Here is a 10,558-nt window from a genome sequence, read left to right on the forward strand (position 1 = left end):
TTCCTTATAATGGAAACCCGCTCGGCTGCATTGCTGCGTCTGACACCATTCTTTCAGTGTCATCTTCAGTGTCCTCATCAGACTGCTGTTTTACCATCAACCATCGCTCATCCATATGCATTCCAGCACATCCCATTCTTAAAACTGACTCATGTTGCATCTGTAAAGTTTTGGTGATGCAACCAGAGTTATTGAAGCGCTTTAATAACAGTTTACACACATCGGTGAGCACATAGGAAACAAGGAGTGCCAGCTTAGCTGCTCCAAACGTTCGACGAGAGGTTTCGAGATCAAACACCTGGACCCCACTGGAGCTCGCTTGTGCCAGATTCGGAGGAGGTGTTGAGTTATGTCTTGACGGTGAGTGGCGTCTTCCTCACGGCTCACGAGGAATGCTGAAGGCGACGGGGCCCGAACTGTTGAGACATTTCTGAGCCGACAACCTGTTACCTGAACGGCAGAGCGGCTACTTCCACTCCCTCTCCGGCCTTTCATCTCCTGCAGCGTGCTGACAAGCATCGCACATCCTGTCTGCCCTCACACAAAACACCATGAGAAGTAAACACCCACCTGAGCCAAAGGCAGACACACCCAAAGGCAAAACCTCGCACACGTATACACTCACACATCCACACGGAGCAACAAGCACAGACAGAGTGAAACTGAACGGACGAGTGAAAAACAAACCTTGTAAATACGCCTATATATCAAACCTCCCCGACAACAAACACCCGCGCTGAATGATGAGGCCGTGATTTAGGACGCGCGAGATGGGATGTTTGTACAAAAAAACTCACATTCGAGCGGTTGAACTTTGACAAAACAAATTCATAATCCCGATTGAGCGTAAAATTACATCTGTCTGGGTCCGACCTTCATCCAGTGGGCGCAAATGAGACGGTGCAAACCACCACGCGGGTGCAAAGATTCCATCAACTTATCAACACTGCGTCTGGCCACCGTGATGCATCTCCACCATTTGCACATGTACACCCACAGCGCCGAGCTAAAGATTTTTTTTTTTTGTTGTGCGAGGCGGAGGGCCGGCCGGAGAAAGATGAGGGGTGTTAAGGGACGGAAACAGCTGGTGAGAAGCCCAGAGGATATTAATCTGAGGGGGGGGAGACAGGATGGCAGCAGAAGAGGCCGTCTAATAAAGCATGGTATTACTGCTGCAAAGGTGTCTGTGTGTTTTCGTCTGTCTGTCTGTCTTCCTGGAGGATTACTGGTGAGCTCAGGAAAACAAGCGGGGCGTCAGTGTCCATCTGGCTACTACGAATTCATAAAGTTTCCTAATACGAGCAGATTTCTTTTCGCGGCGCTCATTTTATGGCTGTTGGGAAATCTGTGATTATCCGGCGAGGCAAGTTTTTACAACCCACACTGGGAGAAGAAAAAAAGAAAAGGAGAAGGGAGGAATAGGAGGAGGAGGGGAGGGGGAGTTTTGAAAATTAGATAAAATAAAGCAATCCAAATTTTCCTCCCGAGCAATTAAAGTTCCGGTTGAAAGGCAGAAGGTGGAAGATGGGAGGGGAAGCTGGGCGGCATCAGTCGCACAGACAGTAATGACGGCGCCACTGCTGTTTAACAATCAAAGATGGGAGGCGGGGGCTCGCGAGGAAGTCTCTCCTCGGAAAATACAGGTGTTTGGTACAATCAAAGCTCAGCTCGCAGAAATGACTGGGTTTGAAGTTGAAAGGGGAGGCAGCAGGAGAGGAGGGGAGGGCTGCTGTGGTGAGTGAGCGGCTGCATGAGAAAAAAAAAAAAAAAAAGTGACTCAGAAGACAACTGTGGGCCGGTCTCTCCTCCGGGATTTTGAATAATTAACAAGGATAAGGAAGCTGACTACTAGGTGCTTACTGTTTACTTTGCTTGGATTTCTCGTTGCCTGTGGAGGGGAAGTGAGGCTTAGCTCCGTGGAGGCTGGCGTGTTGGCAGGAGGATTTGTCTGGGACGCCGGTGCGGTTCCCGTGGGACTAGAGGCGAGTCGGCCCCAGCCAGTCAACCCCGAGTGAACCAGAATCGGAACCGGCTCCGGGGGAATCTTGTGTACAAAACAGCAGCGTCCACACACACACATATGTATATATATATATATATATATACACACACACACATATGAATAAACTCTCACACACACAAACCGGGAGCTCTGACCTTCGCAAAAGCTCCAAAAAAACTCGCTCCTGACTAATGACTGTAATCAGATATACAATAGATGCTAACGAGCAGCGATACGGTATGTTTAGGGTGTGTAGAACACGAGCAAACAGCTACAGGAAGAGTAAGTCTGAGCTCCTCACAGCTGCTGAGACACAATTCGAGCTTTTGTCAGGTTTTTTTGGAGACAGTTGAGTAAAAAAATCCATCTACCTGCAGCTTTAAAGCTCATTTATTAGCATTTTCTAACATGTGAAGCGTGGATTTTTTAGAGGACTAGGCTCTAAACTCGAGGCTGTTCATTGAAGTTACCACCTGAACAAACATCCTCATGTTTGACTTTGAGGCCAAACTGGACTCTGTAGATCAGAAACACTTCATACGTTTTCTGTCTCCATCACCATACCAGTAAAAAAGTGACATATTTTATTTCTGCCTCTTCAAAACTGGAAATTAGAGAGTAAATATTACCCTCAGAACTATGAATGTACATTTAAATTCCTTGGTTTTGTCTGGTCTTGACTTTAGGCAGTTTTTAAAGCTTGTTCTGTGACCACGCTGGTTTAATTTCTGTGTAAATAATGAGTCATTACTATATTAATACTGGATTATTATTATGTTATTATGAGTTATTACCAAGCTTTCCTGGTAATAACTCATAACTTCTATTTTAATCTGTTCACTTTTGTGAATAAAGGCGTTTAAAAAATAAGTGACACTGATGTTATTTAACCAGTTTAACCACCAGAAACGAAGCACAACGTCTTTTTTAATCACACTAGCGGCCTCTTCATCGTCTCACTGCGTTTCCAGTCTGATAATAAGATATAATCTGCTAACTGTTGGGCAGATTTTGAACTTTTAAGTCAGAGAAAGGCTTCCTCCCTCTTTTTCTGGCCTCTCTGCTGCGCTGAACAAACTTCTTAGATGTTTAGCCAAAACAGAAACTAAACACGTTTCTTCAAATGTCAGACTTTTTCTGTAAATAAACGAGTCCACAAGAGTTAATTCGTCCATGTAGCGCTCAGCAGAAGGAGTTTAGTCGCTGATTTCAGTTATTCTTTAATTTTTTACAGACTTTTTTTTAAACTATTGCTGCGTCTCAGCTGCACACAACCAGAACTGGAAAAAACTGACACTAAGCTCTTATGTTTGATGTGAGAAAATACAAGAATTTACACCAGATGACTTGAAAAACTCCATTTGGGAATAATTGTAGGACGACTGAAGTGATTTTCTAGCGAAGTTCATTTGCAAAGAAAATGAAAAATAAATCTGAAAAAGCTGGAAAAAAAGCAGTTTGAACACTTTTTGGCTTCAGATGTCAATCAGACGTGACTTTAAATTGTCAAACTAATTCACATTGTGTTGCTCCAAACAGATGCAACAAGAGAAACTGTTTTTGTGGAACATCGTCCGTTAAGTAGCCGAAATATTTCTACACAACAGACTCCTTTTTGCAACCAAATCTTCCTTTTTCAGTGTTCGTCTCGTGTTCTTTGCTCATTTTCTTCAGCCTTAAACCAGAATGTTCTGTCGACAGATTTCTCTTGTAGTTTATTCAAATCAGAAGTGTGGGTTTTGTTTGTGTTTCCTGACGTGTTTGAGCTAATTTGCCTTTAATTTGCCATCACAATATCAAAGCTGAAGTGACACATGTGCAGCCGTACATATAAAATCATTCATGCAGCTTTATAACTTCCAGGCCGAGCTGGATGAGCTTCTTCCAATCTTTCTGCAAACCTAAGCAGTTTCGATTCTGAAATAAGCCCAAAGACATGAAGGTTTGGCTTCATATTTACTGCACAGACATCAGAGCAGCTTCATCTGACTCTCAGAAACAGAGCGGCCGAGATCAGATTACAGACTTAAGTTTTCACAACAAAGGTTGAGGAGCTGACTGAAGGCAAACCAGACCTGGAGGTACTTTTCCTCTTACGCATCTCGATAAATTGACTCTGTTCTGAGGATTTTCATGTATCTCTACGTCTCTAGTCGGTCGTGGTTTTGTGAGAATTTTTAATTGCAAAAGGACACAAGAGTTAAAAATGACCACCAGCTATAAAGTCTTCCATCAGATTCATGTTGTGTTTTGGAACGATGTTCAACTCCGTCGTCTCTATAAAATCAGAAATAAACTAAATGAGCAGATGTGCAAAAACTTGAATGATTTCTTTCAGTGAATGTGGCTCCAAAAATCCTGAAATTCATTTTTTATTCTTTTATTTTTGCCCTCTTCCAAAAAAAACAATACAAAATGTGAAAACACTCCTCTGGTAGTCAAACGGCTTTTTGTTGCTCTGAATGCTCCTGGTTTCATATTTATTTGATCTTAAACTTTACTTTAACCCGATTTCACTCTGATTCTGATTTTGCCCGGTTTTAAAATGTCAAACTGTTTGATTCCCTTTTACTAATGAATTCTTTTTTGCACCTATTTTGTTGCACGTGCAGCACTCTGGTCAAACCAGGCTGTTTGAAATAAACTAGATTTGATTTGATGAAAGTCGTTGAATATTTGTGCAAGTTTGAGTTACGGCTGCAACTTAATTCATGGATTAGTTGTTTGTTCCATAATGTGTCAGAAAATGTCTTGTTTTGTACACAAGATGTTCAGTTTACCGCCACAGAGAAGGAAAGAAACCAGAAAATATTCATATTTAAGAAGCTGGAATCAGAGAATTTTGACTTTCTCTCTTTAAAAAATGACTGATTAATCGCTGCAGCTCTGTTTGTTTCTGCACAAATAAGAAGCTCTACAGTGAGTCACAACGCTCCACAACACAGGACAGACAGTCGCGTTGACATTTATAAAGTTACTGAATCTGGCAGCGTGTTGCAAAATCACGCTTTGATTGATGTGTGTCAGAACACGCCCTGCAGCGTTCAGGGCTTTATTCACCAACGCTACAACGTTCAGCTGTAATTAGTGAGAAACAACCTGCACGACTGCATTAACACGTAAAGGTCAAAGGTGCTGCGGGGCCGACCGCCGCTGGATCCACGACAAAACTAAAATGTCAACACTCGGAGGAGAAGCTTTCGTCTGGAGAGCGTTTAAGGAACCGCAAACATTTGCATGTACACAAAGTCGAGTGAGAAGAGACGTAAAAAACCAGCAGAGCAGAGGCAGAAATGAAAACTGTCAAACACGCTATCAAAACACGTTTAAATCATTAGGAGAATTTGTAAGCCCCCGACTCGAGATGGCTGTAATTAAATGTTATTAAGCAGCCTCCTTCTGATTGTGCAGCATTGTGCTCGCGAGGAAACGCGCTGGACTATTTAAAGACGTCGGTAAACACCATTTAGACGAGGTGTGTGGTCTGCAGTTCAGGGGGGATACGACAGATTATTCCCAAATCTGTTTCACATTTGTCAAAGCCGCTTTAAATGTTAAATCTCTCATATTTTAATGACGTTTTTTTGTGCTCGAATCTTCCGGTCAAGTCGTGGAAAAGGCCGGAAAAAACTCTAAACCCACGAGGCTGCGGCTCCTGTCGGGGGTTGTTCGTCGATACCTCGCGCTTCCATTTACGCGACGGTCGTGTAACCGAACTCAGCCTTCGCCAAAGTGCTGCCTCAGAGAAAGACGAGCAGAGATTGTAGGAAGTGACTTCCCGCCGGCCTGTCTGTGGTCTGTGTTTGTCAGTTGATTTGAAGCTGCTCCACCGACATGCTGCGACAGGAAAGGAATTAACTCAGCGAGAAGGCAAAATAAAAAAAAAAGAGAAGAAGAAGAAGAAGAAGAAAAGGACCTCAAAGGGGAAAGATGTTAAAAAACTATTAAATGCACATTCAAAGCCGCTGCCATCAATTAAACGTGTTACAAGAAACTTTAGCTGGAACTGTAAGCGTTTAGCAGGAGTTCGATTGAGTCACACGCTGTGTTTCTATGAAGAGCTGCTGCAAAGATAAACGGATGTGTTTTAGGAAAGTAAGATGTAGAAAGTGTCTGAATCAGCTGCTTCATGCACCAGAGGAGAGCATGTCGTCATGATCTCAAGTACAATTCTGACGGAGTATTTCCAATTTATGCTGCTTTATGCTTCAATTTACAATATTTTAGAGGCAAAAAATAAACTTTGTGCTCAACTTCATTTGTCTGACACCTTTTATAAGATTTTACACAATGGATTACACAAGAAACCTTTAAAACAAAACACTCAATTAAGCTTTTTTTGTCCTTTTTAACAGCGATTCATCCATCTCACGTGGTTTCATTTCAATACAACGATGTAATATCCAAAGTCTGTGTGTCACAACTTTGTTTTTTCTTCTTTAATCCTCCATTAATCTTGTTTGGATCCCTCAGATTTATCTTCTTTATTTATAAAACTGGATATAAATGATGCTTCACTGTTAATAAATGTAATAATTTATCAGTCAGAGGGATTAAAACAGGAGTTTAACTGTAATATTTTAACTACGTTTTGCTGTTTTTCATGCAGGATTTTGACGTCGCTGCGCCGATTCTTTCACTGAGGTGAAGGATCTGTACGCTGAATGCGACATGAGGCGAGCCTAATCTGTAAAACACTCTTCTTAGATTTGTTTCAGCTGTTAAACTGTTTGCATTTTTAAAAGAAAGACTCCGTAGGCGTTACATGTATAACAGTTAATTTCGTAAATTGAAAGTCACTGCTTCGAGAAACTTGTGCCAAGCGAAGCGAAGTAGAAGATCTGCAAAAAAACTGTGAAGATGACAAAGTTTATTTAATTTAATGAAGGTTTATTGGCTGATTATACTCATAAGCACATTGACTGTGGGTCTGGTAATGCACCTAAACACAAAGCAACCACATCAAGACAGAAACATTACACAAAACTGAACAGAGAAACAAGAAAATACGACGATTAGATGGCATCAAATGTGATAATTCTGCTTTCTGTTTATTATTGAGGTTATAAAATGCAGTGGTGGACTGTTAGAAAGTCATATTTTGCTGCTCTTGTGTATGTTAACAGGGTGGAAAATATATTTAGATAGAAGTCTTTGAGTATTCAGATCCTAAATGAATAATAATAAGCAGCACAAAAAATACCCCACGACAAGTAAAAAGAACTACTAAAGTCAAACTATGTGAGTTTTTTAAGAAAAAATGGTAGAAATTAATGCACTTATTCTGCAGAAAAAAGTTCCAGATGATGCTAGACGATGACATTTGCTCACTGCTGCTTATCCACGAGGGATTTTAAATAGTTTATACATCCTAAGAAGCAGGAAAATGTTCCTCAATCCATAAAACAACATTGAATCTTGCAGTTTATCAGAAAAATTCTAATTTATAATCAACAAATGTTGAGACAAATAGTAAAGCTGCCGACAGATGTAGTTCAGCAAAAAAGTGAGATGTGGCGGAGTAAAAGTGAGCAAAGTACTTGAATAAATGTACTTAGTTACATCCCACCACTGGGTGTACAAATCTAATCGCGATGGCTGGATGTGAATAATGAGTCACAGCAGTTGAATCATACTTTTATTTATTTACTTGAGTTTTAAAGCTGATTATGTTGTTTGCTATGAATCAGAATCAGAAAAAAATTACATTTATTAAATAAACCAAAACCTCCACTGATGTCTGCTTCATACTTTAACATGTGTACTGTTGTTCTGAGTCCAAGTTAAGGAAATAGAACTGACTTTTAGAAGAACCGACATTAATTAACTCACACCTATTACGTTTTCATCTTGTTAAGAAAAAAACAAACAAACTGTGGGTCATTAACTGGAGTTGTGTATTTTTTTTAAACACTCCACATTTATATATTCAAATCAAAAACCACTTTGAAAATGAAACGTTATCATTCTTATGCACTTAGGAGGTCCAGATGCTAATTCAGACTAGCATTAGCTCCATGCAGTAGCACAGCGTATTCCATCTGCTGTACTAGCAGGTTTGTGTCACTGATGGTCAGAAAATATTCCCAAATTCATCGCTTTAGTGGAATTTATTTGTAAAATGACTTGACACTCGCCTTAAACTACCCTTTGTATCCTATTTGAAATGATCCCGGTATGTTTAGTCAGCAGGGGAGGGGAGCTGAAATTCTATCGAGCCGACTTGAATTTAGCTTTATATCAGTTACCGTGGAAACTTGAGTTTAAATGACGCACCATATGAAGTTGATACAACAAAATGAAACTGTAAAAAGTGTATTCGAACTGGAATTTGGGGGAAAACTGCTGAATTGGCAGCAGTAATCATGAATCGCGACATTCGTTGAAAGGCAGCAATGAAGGAGAAATTGTACTCTAATAAATATGTCTTAAAAAAATCAAGAAACAATTATTTAACGTAGCATAAAGAATACAAAAAAATTTAAAAATGTCTTTTTTAAAAACTGTACTTTGGAAAAAAACTTGTCCCTTACCGTTGGAATTTGTTTGCATTACTTTATGATAATGTTCTTTTACTATTAGGACATTTTTACTTGTCACGTGCAGCACTCGTGCAAGTACATTCACTCAAGCACTGGATTTGAATTAAAGATATTAAACTTTGTCTTGTTGCTGTATACTTTCATCCCACTACATCCCAGAGGTAAATATGGTATTTTCTACTCTAATATGTTTATCTGAAAACTGAGGTTCTTCTTTACGGTTTGAGAACATTCTCCTGCTTCTATGGATGTATAAACTGTTGGAAAAACCCTCCTGGAGACGCGAATATCATCATCTAACATTTTTTTGGACATTTTTCTGCAACAAAAGTGCTTCTTCGTTTGTAAATGCTGGTGAAAATATTGACATTTTTACAGCTTTATTAAGGTTTGAATGCAGTTTCTTTCTTTACTTGTAGTGGAGTATTCTCAGTATTCTCACGGTGCTGTACTGCTACTTGTACTTGAATACTCCTGAATACTTCTTCCACCGCTCAGTACTTGTAATGGAGTGGTTTTTTTTTTACAGTGCGTTGCTAACAGGAACGTTCCCACAACACTGGCTAACGTTACTGACAAGTCCTCACAATGTTTCAGAGAAAACTTTTTAATCTAATGCTTTAAAGAAGGATATTTATCGTTTCCAATAATGATCCAATAATAAAGACATAAACTGGAACGTTGTCGGGGCCACAGATCAAGTTAATGGAGGTTAACAAAGAAAGAACGTTCTTAAAACAACATTCAAATAAAGCTTTGTGAACATTATCGAGTCCTCCGATGACGGAACGTCGTGCAATATTTCCAAAGGTAAAACATTTTGCCTCTGATGTTCATCTTGGGAACTCATTACAGAAGTTTTTTTACAAAACATAACCACAACGTTACCCAGCGTTAACAGGTGGAAGACGTTTTTAAACAACATTCAAAAATGTTTCCAAGATGTGATCAAGGCCTCCGACGATAGAACATCTTTTAGGTTCCTCTTTTGTTATCAACAAAGATGGAACATTTGAATGTTCTGAAGATGTTTGGGGAACATTATTGGGGCCACAGACTATGTTCCATGATAACTAAGGTAGAACGTTCTCACAGCAACATTAAAAAAATGTTCAAGATGTCATTGAGTCATCCAAAAAAAGAACGTCTTTTGTTAAACCTTCCTGTGTTGTGAGTTATGAAGAAAGGCAGAACATTTTGCCTGCAATGTTCATGTTGGAAACACATTGCAGAATGTTCTTTAATAGAACATCAGCACAACATTACCCAACGTTAACATAGGGAAGACGTTCTCAATGGTACAATTAAAAAAACGTTTTCTAGATGTCATTTAGTCCTCTGACGTCTTTCCTGTGTTGTGTTATATTAACAAAGGTAGAACATTCTGCCTGAAATGTTCTGAGTATGTTTGGAGAACGTTGTCAAGGCTACAGATTATGTTCCATGGTAATAAAGAAAGAACGTTCTCTAAGCAGCGTTCAATAATGTTTTCTATCCGTTATCTTTCTCCAGTAGTAGAACGTCTTTTATGAAAAGGTTCCTATATTGTGAGAACATTTAGAATATTTTGACTGCAACGTTCTGAGGATGTTTGGAGAATGTTGTCACGACAATGGATTATGAGCTCCAAGATAGCAAAGGTGGAATGTTCTCAAAGCAACATTCAAAACAACTTTTTCAAGATGTTATTGAGGCCTTCAAAAATAACAAGTTTTCTATAACAAGTTCCTGTATTGTGATATGGGAACGTTCTTTTATAAAACATTACCTCAGTGTTACTCAACATTATTAGCGGGAAGACGTTCTCAAAACACTTTTTAAAAAAAGGGGGAAGAACAAAGGTAGAACATTTTACTTGCCATGTTCTGAGGATGTTTGGAGAACATTGTCGGGGCCACAGATTATGTTCTATGACAACAAAGGAAGGATGTTCTCAAGCAACGTTCAATGTTTTCTAGATGTTATCAAGTCCTCCAGTGACAGAAGTATAAAACGTTCCTGTATTGGGCGACAC

The sequence above is a fragment of the Stegastes partitus genome, unplaced genomic scaffold (genome assembly GCF_000690725.1).
Source record: "Stegastes partitus isolate 25-593 unplaced genomic scaffold, Stegastes_partitus-1.0.2 Scaffold953, whole genome shotgun sequence".
Lineage (NCBI taxonomy): Eukaryota > Metazoa > Chordata > Actinopteri > Pomacentridae > Stegastes > Stegastes partitus.